Raw genomic sequence first — 15,034 nt, 5'->3', positions numbered from 1 at the left:
GAAAAATCAAGAATTTGAAGGGCAAATGAAAATTCTTGAAGATGGGAGAAATGTGTTCAGTAAAAACAACATTGAAAAACAGAAAATGATAAACTCCAATCTTCAGAAGATTATCGAACTTGAAAAAGAAGGTGAAAGCGCTCAAAAGAAAATCAAAGAGTTGGTAAAAGAGCTTGAAAACAAACAGAAATCTTCAGAAGATTTAGATTTCTGGATTAAGCTTGAAAACAAGAATCTGAAAGCGAATGAATCAAAATTTCAGGAACAGATCAAAATTTTGATAAATGAAAAGTCTGTTCTTGAAAATTTGAAGAATGATAATGAGAAAACAATCAAGTCTCATTTTGGGAGAATATCTCAGCTTGAAAGTGAAGCTGAGAATTTGAGGAACAAAATTGATGAACTTGAGAAGAAATTGATAGGTTTTGTGAATAAATCTGACAGTTTGAATTTTCCCTGTCCAAAACCAATCAATTCAGTTCCGATAAGTGAAAAGGCTACAAACTTTGACAAAGTCAAAGTCGAAGATTGTGATGAGAAAACTGATGAGGAAAATGAGAAATTTTATTCAGCAGATGAGTCTGAGACAGAGTCTGATGCTGAAATTAAGAAAAAGAAAACAATTTCAAAATTAAGAGGAAAATTTCAGAAAACTGTTTTGCACTCGACTGAAAAGGGAGAATGCTCTAAGCAAAAACCTGTGAAGAAGAGTGTAGAACAGAAACAAAAATTTAAAAATGAAGAAAAAACCTCATCAGTACGATCATCCAATCAAAAGAAAAAAACACGTAAAGTAGAAAATGAAAATTCAAAATTTGTTGTGTGCAGGACGAACCACAGTGCTAAAGCGTCAAAACCAGCAAATTTGAGGAATGAGTACCACCAGGCCAAACAATGTTACGATTTGAATGTTTGGTACAACGGTGGTAACTGGTATGATAACAGGGTGTGCTACAGCTGCGGATATCAGGGGCATATTGCTGTTAACTGCCAATACTGGAGTTATGAGACCAGGAGGTGCTATAATTGCAATATCAAAGGTCACATTGCCAGAGATTGCCCAAGAAGATCGAATGACAGATTGAGGGCTAATTCTCAGAAAATGGCAAAGAAAATACCAGTCGTTGTCAAGCCCAAAGAATTGAAAGCTTCGGGTCAAAACGTCAAAGAACAGAAAGTCAAAGAATCTAAAGTTCAAGAAACAAAAGTGAAACTTTCTCAGGGGCAGAAAGACCGACTGAGGAAAAAGAGAAAGAAAGCGAGAGAATATCTCGAAAAGATTTTGTCCTCGGGTTCACCCGACAGATCGAAGAAGAGTGCTGATGAATCAACTTCCTCAACTGCAAAGTCAAGCAAGTCGAATTCATCAGATGCAAATCTGAGGACAAAAGAGAAGAAGAAGAAGAAAGTGAAGTTTTCACTTCCTGGCGATGAATCTGTTTCTTCCGAAACAAAGGAGCCACATGTCGGCAATGAATCTGACAGGTCAAAGTCAGACAAGCCACATTCAGGCAATGATTCTGGTTCGTCAAAGCCAGAAGAGCCATTGGTTAAGGAAAAATTGTCGAAAACACCCAAGGCTGGTCGGGCTTGGGTGGATCTTTTTAAATGAAAAACCTGACTTGCCGGAGCTCCCAGGTTTGTAAGCGTGGAGCATGTATCGGCATCTTTTTAAATCTGTGTTTGAAGATTTTGCAGGAACTGCCGTAGATCCCAACATGGTATCGTGGATCATGAATCGGCATTTTTCTCAAAATTCTAGTCGGTAACGTCAATCATACAAACGGTAAAGAGGTTTGGTTGTGTTTGTGAATGTTTTACAAGTGGTACAGAGGATTCTGGACTGCATATGGTAAATCAAGGACATTAACTTGTACTTGGATTTTCCTACTTTTGTGTAGAAAACAAGATGATGAAGTAACCCCGTACCTAAACTGTTTGGTAAACAAACTAAGTTTTCCGGAAAAGCCATTTTGATTAAAACAAACTTAAGTGTTTTGAAATCACAATGGGAAAATAGTTTGTTGTGAGGGGGAGTTCTGATTGTTTATGCCAGGTGGATAGAGAATTGAAGTGATTCTCATCAGGTTGTCAAGTTTGTACAGTTTGTTTCAAATTTTCCTAGAAAATCAAAATTGAAACATATTTTGATTTTAGGGGGAGAAAAATTTTAAAAAAAATTAGAAAATTTGAAAATGTCAAAAACATTAAAAATTTAAAAATGAGTTTTGTTGTGAAAAAGAGGAAATGATAGTAAATCAGTGGACTATCACAGCACGCTAAAGAAATGTAATGTAAAATGTGATAAACGGTCTCACTGATGATGTGACGATAGGTTTTTGTACATTTAGTAGATTTATTCGGGATATAAACCTAAAATTTCAAACTTATGAAATTCGTGGGGAACACTACTTGGATATATAGGTAACCCCTGAAATCTCGTTTGAAAGGTCTTGTATTCTGATATACTAGGTGTTTATACTCTATGATGTCTGGGGTATTATTCCGGGACTTCTGCTGAACGGTAGTTCTGACCTAGTCCTTGGCTAATATTTTCCGCAAAATGCTTGAAACATAGCATAAAGCTGATTAGACAATAAAATTGATAATCATCTGTTGTAGCTGAAAAGATCCTCTAAAGGGGACACACTGCTAAGTCGAAGCTGATATCTCTCTGCTGAACGGAAGTTCTGACCTGAGATCCCTCAGTTCTCGCATCTTTCCCCTAATTTATGTACAGACATCATTGTAGTGTTCATACCTGTAAGACTGAAAATTGGGATTCTGGATACGGGAGTATATTCAAGAGGTGGGACACATGAATTGAACTAAGTTCATAAAATACCTAAATAGTATCCTGAATAGATTGAAAATTGTATGAAAATTTAAGAGGACAATTATATCGTCAATCTACGTGAATCGTTTAGAACTTAAAACGATTAAAAGCTTAACGGTGCTTGTGTTATGTCTCAAAAACTGATATGATCCACTTGCACAAACTCACAAAAATATGTTTGTTTTGCATTTAAATTTCTGTCTTTGCATTTATGTTTCATATTTTCAAAAATCCAAAAAGATTTTCGACAACTGATGGTGAAGAGCTGATTTTCAAAATCTCAAAGGCTAAACTTGATGAACATACAGGTTGGTTAAGACATTTGAAATGTTTAAAATGATTCATTAATTTTTTTTAATTTGAATTAGAAATTGAAATGTTTCAAATTTGTGATTAGTGTTTAATTTGTAAAAATTCTCAAATGATTTGTTGATTCATTAAGTTGAATCACAACTTTATTTGTTTGTGATAGAGTGTTTGAGATATATGCAGATGATGTAGATGATGAGCTGAACAGAGAGAAGTCAGGAGATAATTTCTATGGTGGTAACAAATCCCAGATGTCTATCCTAGCAGGGTGATAGGGGAAGTCTGATGAAAGTTATAGCCAAAGAAAGAAAGATCCAGGCAGAATTTCTGAAGAAGACCAAGCTATATCCGAGAATGTCATGTTGAAGACTCTCACTGAAGATTCCGTCAACATTCAATCTGTTGATACGCAAAGCCAGGTGTCGATCCCAAAAGCACGGAAGCTTGACGAAAGGGGGAGCCTGAAGATTCTGAAGAAAGAGAGCAACGGAAGCTGAAGACAGATCCACCGGGATTCTGTTCAAGCAAGAGGAACTCAAGAGAGAGAGAAAGTCAAGTCGCTACGAGTTTCACTACGAGATTGACTACGGCAATATCCAAGGGGGAGATTGTTGATGCATATTTTGTCTATCGCCTTCGTCAATCCGAGTCGTAGTGAAAGGCCGAAAGGAATCAAGCGCATAATGTCTTATTTAGTTAGAAATGGCAATGTGGCAAACTTGTAATTAATGATAACTATCATTAAAGTGCCTTGACCATATAAATAGGGAATTATGTCATGATTTTAGTAAGGAGATTTTGATAGAAGATTTGGAGGAGACTTGGAGGAGAAGACTTTCTAGAGAGAGAAAGTAGAGAGAGAAAGTATTGTATTTGTGATTCTTGTACCGTACACGTCAATTCTATCAATGGAATCACGTTAGTAGTACGTTATCGTGTGTTCGGTCACGTTCGTTCACGGATTCCGCACGTGAAACGTTCGTTACGCAATCGAACGGTCGCAAAACCGGTCCTACACATAATCTTTGTCTAGCAAAACCCACACGGTCAAACGAATAACCCTCTCGTTTGACCACTTCAAACGAGCGGGTCTATACACGTTCGATAGACCGTTTCACTAACTATTACAAATTCAGCGTAAAATAATAACTAATCTATTCGACAAGCATCGGACACAAAATCTGCATCAACACATTGATGTAAAACTTGCCTCGAAACGGTACTCCAAACGATGAAAACGGCGCTTCAATTCGGGTGTTTAAATTTCCAATTAACCAAAAGCAATTCGGGTGGGATTATTACAGGCCAATTTCCCTTATTATTATTATTATTATTATTATTATTATTATTATATTCATATTTATATTTATATTAATACTAATATTAATATATATTAAAATTTTATTATTAATTTTTTTACCATTAATAAATTACTATTGTTATTGAGGCAGTTATATTTTTGTCACTTTTAATATAATTGTGATTCATTATTCAATTTTTTATCTATCAAATAGTACAAAGTAATGATTTGTTCTATTCAGATATGCGTAACCAATCATTACAATGAAATGGAATGATCCATTTCATTCCGTTATCCATTCTATTACTTCGTCAATTTCATTCCCTCATACATTCCATTACCCTATACCAAACAGATCTTAAATCTTTTTTGGCTTTTTATTTTTTTTATTTTTTTTATGTTTAACCCTCAACTTTCAGCGTTGACACTTAAAACCAGTTAACTTTTAAAAACTTTATATATTTTACAATAGTAAGTTGGAGGAAAAGTAAGTCTTTTTTATTGTTTTTTTACACTTTTACCCCTGAACTTTCAGTGTTGACACTTAAAACATGTTAACTTTTAAAAACTTTGTAATTTTGGTATATATGAAAATTGGTTTACGTATAGACGTAAATTTTTTTCTTATATATATATATATATTACAATTGCAAATTAGATCAACAATATGTTTTTTGTTGTCTTTTTTATACTTTTACCCTTTTCTTACACTTAAAACCCTTTAATTTTTAAAATATTTGTAATTAAGTTGGTATAAATGCAAATTGGTTTACATTTAGATGTGATTTTTTTCTTTATATATATTACAACTACAAGTTGGATGAACAATAAGTCTTTTATTTGTGTGTTGTATACTTTTACCCCTCAACTTTCAGCGTTGACACTTAAAACCCCTTAACTTTTAAAAACTTTGTAATTAAGTTGGTATAAACACAAATTGGTTTACGTTTAGACGTAATTTTTTTCTGAAATCAGTTGGGTCAAATATAATATGTTCTTATGCTTATTATTGTATACATTTTTAATTGGTCTACGTTTTGACGTAAATTTTTTTCGAAAACGAGTCGGGTAAAAAGAAGAGGTCGTACACCCTTACATTGTCGCACACTCATTAGACCTTGAATACCTATATTGGGCCACATGCACACACTCTTGTAACTTGGGCCGTGAAGTCTGCTGGACCGCACAACCGAAATCAAGTCGCACACTCACTTGGGCATTAAATTTATTGGGTCGTACACTGGTCATTGGCTCACAAACAGAATCTGAACCGCACACTCTTAAGAGGGCGTTGACTTGTTGGGCCGCACACTTAGAAAACACCTACTGGACTGTTGATGTTATGATATCATTTGTATATGGCCCACATACTTGACTAAGTGTTACGTGATGTTTAAATTGAATGTAACATGTTTGTTATACGTGGAATTACTTGCCTACGAACCTAACTGTTAATGGTAACCATAATAGGACTTGGTTGACTGACTTTGAACAACGTAACATAACGTACCGAACAAATCTAAGGTGAGTTCACTGCTCTTTTACAAGCATGTGTCCTATAGGGACAAACAAACAAACTTATATCCTTGGAGGGGATACTTTGCAAACATATATCCGTGGAGGGGATACGTTATAAACTGCGGTTTAATTCGATGTTGGATAATCAACTCAACTCTATCACCCAAAGTCCCTACTTACTACTGAACTAGTTGCCTGGAGGGCAACGGGGTATTAGCTGATAGCGCTATTAGGTTTGACAACCTCACACCGTACCTGGATAGGATGGGCGTGAACTAATGACCTTAACCACATGACCAGTGTTGATAGGCACTGATGAGGGCAAACAAACATAGATCACTATGGTATCGAGTTATTATCAACATATCTTCAAACTAAACATTTGCCAACTATACATTAAACAAAACTGTGAACTCACTAGCTTTATGCTGATACACTTTTTCTGCATGCTTGCAGGTCGGTAGATACGTTGATTTGGACTTGCAATCTGATATGCTGGTGCGATCATGGGTCGTGATACTTGCGAAGACATTAAATGCTGATATGTTTTCAAACGATATGGTGTTGAAATTGTTGATCATTAATTTATGCTTTCGCTGAACGTAAACTTGTTTTAAACAAATTATTTGAATTAAACTGTTCATGTTGAATGGATTTTTAAAATTATTATATTATTGTTAGTTCAATGTAATAATGTAATTAGTGGCTAGATCCTGGTACGTCACACGCCTCGCGGGTGTTTCCGCATGTGGTATTTTGGGGGTGTGACAAATATCATCTAATCGTTTTAATAAACAATTATATTCAAATAATTAATATTAAAAAAACACAACAGTCAATAAATACACCTTGAACTTTAAAAAAACAAGCGTAGAATATTAACAAAATCGCAGACTCGCATTTAATAAACAACAAACGCTTCATCATCAATAAAAGGCAAAAATAGTATGAAAAATCATTTATTTATTTATTTATTTATTTAATAATAATAAAAAAAAACAACATTCAACAATCGCTTACATTTTTCGATGCTCGTTAGCTCTAACCATTGTAGAGTTCAATCTCTCATTCGCAGGTAAGACGGAGAGAGAATGAGCAAGCCTCTTACTCATGTTCAACTTCCTATAGCTAGGAATTCCAGTAGAGAGGAAGAGTGACTGAGAAAACGCCATTAGCAACAAGTTGTAAGTGAAACTGTGTTAATTAAGGGTTTTACTTTTAGTGAGAGAGGCGGTGTAATATCCGTGTGTAAAGAAATAACAATAATCAGGTACGGTAAATGTTTTTTTAAAGATTATGGGTATATTATGGATCAACGGTGGGATGGAGATCAGTAAAAATACAGAACGCGTAAAAGTTATGATACTGATGAATGAAGGTGTGATAAATCTAGTTGATGCCTTACTAGTCGCAGCAAAAGCCTTCCTAGTCACAGCACAGCCTTCCTTGTCACAGGAGTCTTCCCTCTCATAGCAGCAACCTTGCCACTCGCAATTGCCGCCTTACCATTCACAACTGCCACCTTGTAAGACAAGCTTTGTAGCCAAGAAGGGAAACCTTTGTTGCGAGATCAAAAATCGGAATCGTATGTGTGACCCACTTCACAAACCTAGGGTCTGCTACCATCACAGGTGCCACACGTTCCAGAAATCCGAATAACTTAATCTCATTGACAAGAGTTGAAATACCATCCGTCAAAACTGTGACTAGAAAGTCTTCTCCAAAGGCTCTCTCAAAAAAGTGGACAACCTATAACAACATTACACAAAAAAACAATATGTTAACGTATTATTAAAACTTAAGAGTAAACTTGTAATAAACAATAAGACACACATACCACCAAAATATAACGCATGACTAATAATGTTTTACTTTGGTCACTTGCATCAGCGGGGGTGGTTTTAGTTTCAGCAGCAATAGTTTCGATTCCATCCAAAGTGGGGGTCACAACCTTCAATGTGAGTGTGGTCCCTGGTTCCACTAAGACCTCACTAAGATCTCCCTACGAAAGACAAATTAAGATGTTAAAAACAAGTGCAATGATAATCAAATAAGAATGAACAAGTTTTGTTTTCCTTTATTTGGAGGTTAATGGGTTACTGTTAGTGACTTTTGAGATCTTTGTAATCTCTATGTTACATTTAGGGTTTTTTATATAATAAGAAGATGGGGGGTTCAACCTACTATTATAGACTAATACCATTGCAAGGTTTGGGACTTGTCTCACATTGGTTGTATGGGCAATTGATGTGGGGTTTATATACCAAATGGGCTCTCTCACCCACCAAACTAGTCTTTTGGGTTGAGTTCTTTCGTTTGGTATGTAACATTGGTATCAGAGCCAGAACTCGGAGTGGTGGCCCACGAAGTGGTGGCGTGGAGAGAGCCAGCCGTGCCCAATGAGGCTCGGAGTGGCGGCCCATGGAGTGGTGGCCTGGAAAGAGCCAACCGTGACCAACATGGTCATGACCAACGAGGACGTTGGCCCTTAAGGAGGGTCGATTGTTATGGACTAATACCATTGCAAGGTATGAGACTTGTCCCATATTAGTTGTATGGACAACTGATGTGGGGTTCATATACCAAATGAGCTCTCTCACCCACCAGACTAGTCTTTTGGGTTGAGTTCTCTCGTTGGTATGTAACACCTACCCGGCCACATCTCTTGTCTATTAAAACAAACCTTCATTAACAAACCATCTCTCGTAAGTCATTTGTATAACAATCACAATCTATTCGTTGTAGAAATCAATAGTTCTTCATAAAATAATCAATGAAAAATAAAACGTAGTGGATGTACAATTCAATCGAAATTTGCAAATTAAATCATCATCAAAAAATACCAAAAGTGCGTTGAACAGATAGATCATATTTCTCAAAACTGTAAGTACTCAAAATTCTCAAAATGTACTTTGAACAACATTTCACGAAGTTCTAAAATTAATAAACAGCAAATATAATAAACAAATATTGTTCAACAAATATCATTTAATCGTTTAATAAACAATAATATTAAAAAAAACACAACAGTAAATATGGTTAAATAATCAGGATCAATAATTATTCACTAAAACAGGATCAATGATTGAAAAAATTAAATCATCTTTTACTTCTTTAAATACTAGCCAGTAAATTGCCCCGCGCGTTGCCGCGGCGTTTTGTAAAAGTTTTTAGTCAAAACGTAGTCGAACTGAAAAAACGTAGATAAAAATAAGCACGAAAAACATATTATATTTGACCAGACTCATTTACGGAAAGTTTTACATTGATTACAAAGTCTGTAGAAAGTTAAGGAGTTGTAAGTTTTAATACTGAAATTTGAGGGGTAAAAGTATAAAAAACAGAAAAAAGACAAAAAACTAAAATAAAAGACAAAAAAAACTAAAATAAAAATTCAAAACACTATTCACAAACTTTACTAATTGTTTATAAACTAGTTTTTGCCCCGCTCGCGTTGCGGGGCAATAAGGCAAATATTTCTCTCTCATAACATGTATGTTTGTACAGAGGGCAAAATCGGAATTATATTTTGAACAGGAGGCGAAATCATGATTTTAAACTGAGAGCAAAATCATAATTTTGAGCTAGGGGGGAAAACATAATTTTATTTTGAACTGTGGGAAAAAATGTAATTTTGTGCTGGGGCAGAATCGTAATTTTGAGTTAGAGGAAAAAACAACATTTTATTTTTAACTGGGGCAAAAACGTAATTTTAAACGGAGGGCGAAACCGTAATTTTAAACTGGGAACAAAATTAAAATAGAGTTTTTGAACCGAGGGCAAAAGCGTATTTTGAGGTAGGGCAAAATGATCATTTTATTTTGAGCTGGGGGCAAAAACGTAGTTTTAAACGAAGGACGAAAAATAAAAAATGAGTTGGTCCAATAGGGAAGTGACAAACAGCTAATAATTTTGAGCTAGGGGGAAAACATAATTTTATTTTGAACTAGAGGCAAAAACGTAATTTTGAGCTGAGGGCAGAATCGTAATTTTGAGCTAGAGGGAAAAACAACATTTTATTTTGAACTGGGGGCGAAAACGTAATTTTAAACGGAGGGCAAAACCGTAATTTTAAACTGGAAACAAAATTAAAAATGAGTTTTTGAATCGAGGGGAAAAGCGTAATTTTGAGCTAAGGGCAAAATTATAATTTTATTTTTAGCTGGGGGCGAAAACGTAATTTTGGTTAGGGGCAAATATATAATTTCATTTGTTAGCTGGGGGCAAAACCGTAACTTTAAACAAAGGACGAAAGCGTAATTTTAAATTAGAAATAAAATTAAATCAAAAATGGTTTGGCCCAATAAGAAACTTAGAAATGTATAACAATAATAATAATTACATAATAAATATTTTAAAATTATGATAACCCAACAATCGTTTTAATTTTTTATTTGGTAAGAAAAAAATATTTTAAAAAACATTTCCAGTTGATTAAAAGGTTTAGTTAAAAAATTGAAACAAATCAAAGTCTACTTTTGTTTGTCACTTCCCACTTTATTTTTTCAAATTTTGTCTTCAAAACCCTTTATTAATTGAGTAAATTACAAAGTTCATCCTTTATGTATGTCTAATATATCAAAGTATGTCCTTTATCTTTAATAAGCTCAGAAAACATACTTAATGTTTGCAAATCCTTACATGTTACGTCCTTTAGTCCTAATCCAGTTACTTTTCATGGTTAAATTTGACTAAGTCAGCCCCACATAAGGGTATTTTGGTCATTTTATCATAAATATTAAAATAAATAATAAAAAATTATATATATATATATATATATATATATATATATATATATATAGGATAATGCTAGATAAAAAACCCTAAAATTCTTAGAAAACTCTGGAAACCCAAATGGGAAGCCATTTTTACCCAACCTCCCGACATTTTTTTTTTTTGAAAAAAATTACACATGTAATATACATGTTTTAGAGTGTTTTGGGCCAAAAAAAACAAAAAAGCGCCGAAGTGATTTTTTTAAAAAAAATAAACAAATTTCAGCTCCTAACACGTGTTAAGCAAAAAAGACATAATTTCGCTGAAAATTGCTGAAACTTGTTTTTTTTTTTTAAATATCCCTTCGGCGCTTTTTTGATTTTTTTGGCCCAAAAGTCTTAAAAACGTGTATATTACATGTGTTATTTTTTTCAAAAAAAAAAATGTCGGGAGCTTGGGTTTTCTCGGGTTTTTTATATATATAGGGTTTTCTATCTAGCCCTACCCTATATATATATATATATATATATATATATATATATATATATATATACATACATACAGCTTTCTCTCTCTCTCTCTCACAACACATCAGCTCTCTCTCTCACACATAAACACCTCTCTCTCTCTCTCTCTCTCTCAACACACACCAGTTCTCTCTCTCTCTCTCTAATCGCCGGACCGACAACCACCGCCATACACCTCACCAGACCGACCACCACCGCCATACACCTCACCGGACCACTGCCACCACCTGCACACCTCACCGGACCACTGCCACCACCTGCACACACCTCACCGGACCACTGCCACCACCTCCACACCCCCACCGTTGGACTCCAAAACGATTATACTTCAACGAAACGGTTACTTTGAGTCGGTTAGTTATCGGAGACACTCAAACGGCCACTTTGTTCCTCGCCGCCGCCTCTCCGCCGTACGCCGCCGCACATTAAGGATGTCATCATCGCAGTTAAGGATGTCATCATCGCAGTTAATCGCCACCGTATGCGGTCTTCGTTCTACTGCCCTCTTTTCTCTCTCTCTAATCGGATCGAATAGGTGGTGGTTGTGGGGAGATTTGTAGTTTGAATCCGGATTTGGGGTTTGTTTGGGGTTAGTAGCTTAAATGTAGATTAGGGTTTGAATTTTGTGGTGGTGTTCAGATCTGTACATATTCAGATCTGAATATGCAGGTTGGGGTTGGGCGGTGGTGGAGGTTTGTGCAGCGGTGGTGATGATGGAGCTATGGCGGTTGACGGTGGTGATGGTGTTGGTGATAGTGGTAGGCGTTTGTGTGAGAGAGAGAGGGGAGGGGGGAGAGATCTGGTTTGGAACAGAGCTTTTGAGTGAGCTTTTGAGTGAGATGAGTTGCAGGTGATGATGAATAAGCTTGATGATTTGATTGCCGGAAAACTGGTTTGAAATTTGCCGGAAAACTGGTTTGGAGCAGATTAAAGTTGCAGGTGAAGTGGTGGTGGTGGCAGATCTGTGGTGGTGGTGGCGGTGGCAGCTGGGTTGTGGTGGTGGGGTTAGGATAGTTAGAGAGAGAAGGAGAAACATTTAGTCTGTATATATTTATTGTTTTTGATGATTATTTATTTTAATATTTATGATAAAATGACCAAAATACCCTTATGTGGGGTTGACTTAGTCAAATTTAACCATGAAAAGTATCTGGATTAGGACTAAAGGACGTAACATGTAAGGATTTTCAAACATTAAGGATGTTTTCTGAGGTTATTAAAGATAAAGGACATACTTTGATATATTAGACATACATAAAGGACGAACTTTGAAATTTACTCTTATTAATTTATCCAGAGAGAGAAAGTTAAGACCTTTTAAAACCCCTTAAAATTTTACTTTGTGAATTTTGAGTGAAAAAGCAAGATGGAGGAGGGATAAAACTATAAAAGATTCAAAATGTTCAACTCTGTGATGGTGTGCGGGGTGGAACGGTTTAAGTGGCGGCCCGGCTGGAACGGCTGGGAGAAGACGGAGAGGACGACGACGTCCCTCTGTGGAAATGGTGTTGGGGACCGACGACGGGGCTAGACGGGACGGGGACGGTCCCCATACCGTTTAGTCTTATAGCCTAGTCGGTTATTGTTATCATTTTTTTCATAACCACCATAACCGAACCGAACCGACATGTAATAAATCTTCGTAGAATTTAGGACTTTTCACCATATTTTTTAATATTTAATGTTTTTTGACCGAAGATTTTTAGTACTTATGGGTTTTTTATATCATTTTGTAGTTTTGTTTGAATGTTTATTTGAATTTATGGAATGTACCATATCACTTTATTTGAATATTCGATAATAATTGGTATTAATATTATCGATTATATGTATTCTGTAATACTATGTAATATACTAATATATACTAATATATACAAATATGCAATAACAATTTATTCCATGTTAAAAAATAAGCTATTTTTAGCTAAGCTAAATACACGGTTAACCACCCATAATCGACCCATTATAACCATCAAAACCAAATAACCATAACCGATTGGTTATGGTTATGGTTATCCAATAACCGACATCGCGGTTATGGTTATGGTTTTTGGTCAAAACCGACCCATGCACACCCCTAATAAAACCCTTTACAGTTCCCACTTTATTTTTCCAAATTTTGTCTTCAAAACCATTTATTAATTTATCCAGAGAGATTGTGAAGACGTTTTAAAACCCCTGAAAATTTTACTTTGTGAATTTTGAGTGAAAAACTAAGATGGAGGAGTGATAAAACTATAAAAGATTCAAAATGTTCAAGTCTGTGATGGTGTACGGGGTGGAACGGGGTGTAAGACAAGGTAGGGTGGTGCGGCAGTGGCTGTGATGGTGTGCGGGGTGAAATAGCTGACGTGGCGGCCCGGCTGGAACGGATGGGAGAAGACGGAGAGGACTACGACGTCCCTCTGGGGAAATGGTGTTGGGGACCGGCGACGGTGCTAGACGGGGCGGGGACAGTCCCCATACCGTTTAGCCTTATAGCTTAGGATAAGATAAGATTTACGGACCATTAGATTCTAGGTTCGATTCTCACAAGTGGTTTTTTCCTCATATTTATTGTGTTTCCTTCTGAATTGATGTATAGGCATTTATAGCCTAATTGAGATGGATATGATCAGATGGTTCGCTAGTGAGACGTTCAAAAAGAATAAAATTACCACCGCTACAATTATTTTGCTGCAAAACATAGATAATTATACAAACTTGATTCCCTTCTTTTACACATGGCCCAGACATCAATAACTTCTTCCTACCACACCTTGACCAGCCCCAAGGGCACTGCCCAGCACCCATAACAAACCATCGGAAAACTTCCCATGACGTGATGATAACACAAGAATGCCTATTACTATTTATGAATGAAAAGTTATGACTATAGTCCCTGATCCAAATCCAAATCCACATACATCTTTTGTCAAGCATGGATGCCCGTTACTATTTATGTTATAAAGAAAAAAAAAACTATTTTTAACTTCCTTTAATATATTTAAAAATAATATGAAAAATATCAAAATTAACAACACGCTGAATTACAAAACACCCAAACATAACATATATGATTTGAGTAACAAGTTGACGATGAATCAATGAAAAAGACGTTAAGTGAATACACTGAATTACAAAAAAAAAAAAAAAAAAAAAAAAAAAAAAAAAAAAACACACACACACAACAAATGAACTGAAACTATAGTCTCCATTAGAAAAACGTACCTCTTTTCGTATTCGGGTGTTGCTCAGATAACGCTGAACAAAAATGTATGAATTTCCGAGAGTACCAATTCCAACAACCACACAACCAACGTAAGAACTTTCTAGGGTTTTTGAACTAAAACAAACCTGTACAAACAATTTCTTGATTTAAATATGTAGATTCCAACAAGAAGTGGTTACCAACTTTTACATAATGTGTCTATAGAGTTTAAATTAGTAGAGAGTACTTATTTATGTATGTACATTAAGCATGGCATCCGGTAAAATGGATCGAGGGTTACCTTGATGTTGAGTCATCATAGATCGGGGACTGAGTAATTCAAATGAGGATGTAGTGTGGGTTCGTTCAAATCGAGCCTCATGTATAATAGGAGTGGTTGGCAACGGTAATTCAATGGAGAACCTTGGGACATATATAGAAAAAAGCCCTGGGGTAGGACAGGACAACACACGGGTCGGATCCTGCACCTGGTCCATTTCCTCTTCATTTAATTGATTTTGGATTTTATTTTTTAGACTAATATATATTGTTCATTCATTATAGTATTTAATTTAGTTTAAAAATCTGGTTATTATGTACACGGGCTACTCTAAAATATATAGTGTGTCTCCGAAGTT

At 35.5% G+C, this 15,034-nt stretch overlaps 1 long non-coding RNA gene across 1 annotated transcript; it reads right to left on the bottom strand.

Annotated features, from left to right (window-relative positions):
- Positions 1-6,906: 6,906 nt before the first annotated feature.
- Positions 6,907-14,820, bottom strand: LOC110890943. The gene is made up of 4 exons (XR_002564913.2): positions 14,698-14,820; positions 14,417-14,542; positions 7,801-7,965; positions 6,907-7,712 (listed from the first exon to the last, which is right to left on the bottom strand). It is a non-coding gene; the product is annotated as an uncharacterized LOC110890943 (long non-coding RNA).
- Positions 14,821-15,034: the final 214 nt, after the last annotated feature.

Source organism: Helianthus annuus, chromosome 11, assembly GCF_002127325.2.
Source record: "Helianthus annuus cultivar XRQ/B chromosome 11, HanXRQr2.0-SUNRISE, whole genome shotgun sequence".
In the NCBI taxonomy this organism is placed as follows: Eukaryota; Viridiplantae; Streptophyta; class Magnoliopsida; order Asterales; family Asteraceae; genus Helianthus; species Helianthus annuus.
The sequence above is the reverse complement of the archived record's forward strand: the minus strand, read 5'-3'. Positions and strand labels throughout refer to the sequence as shown.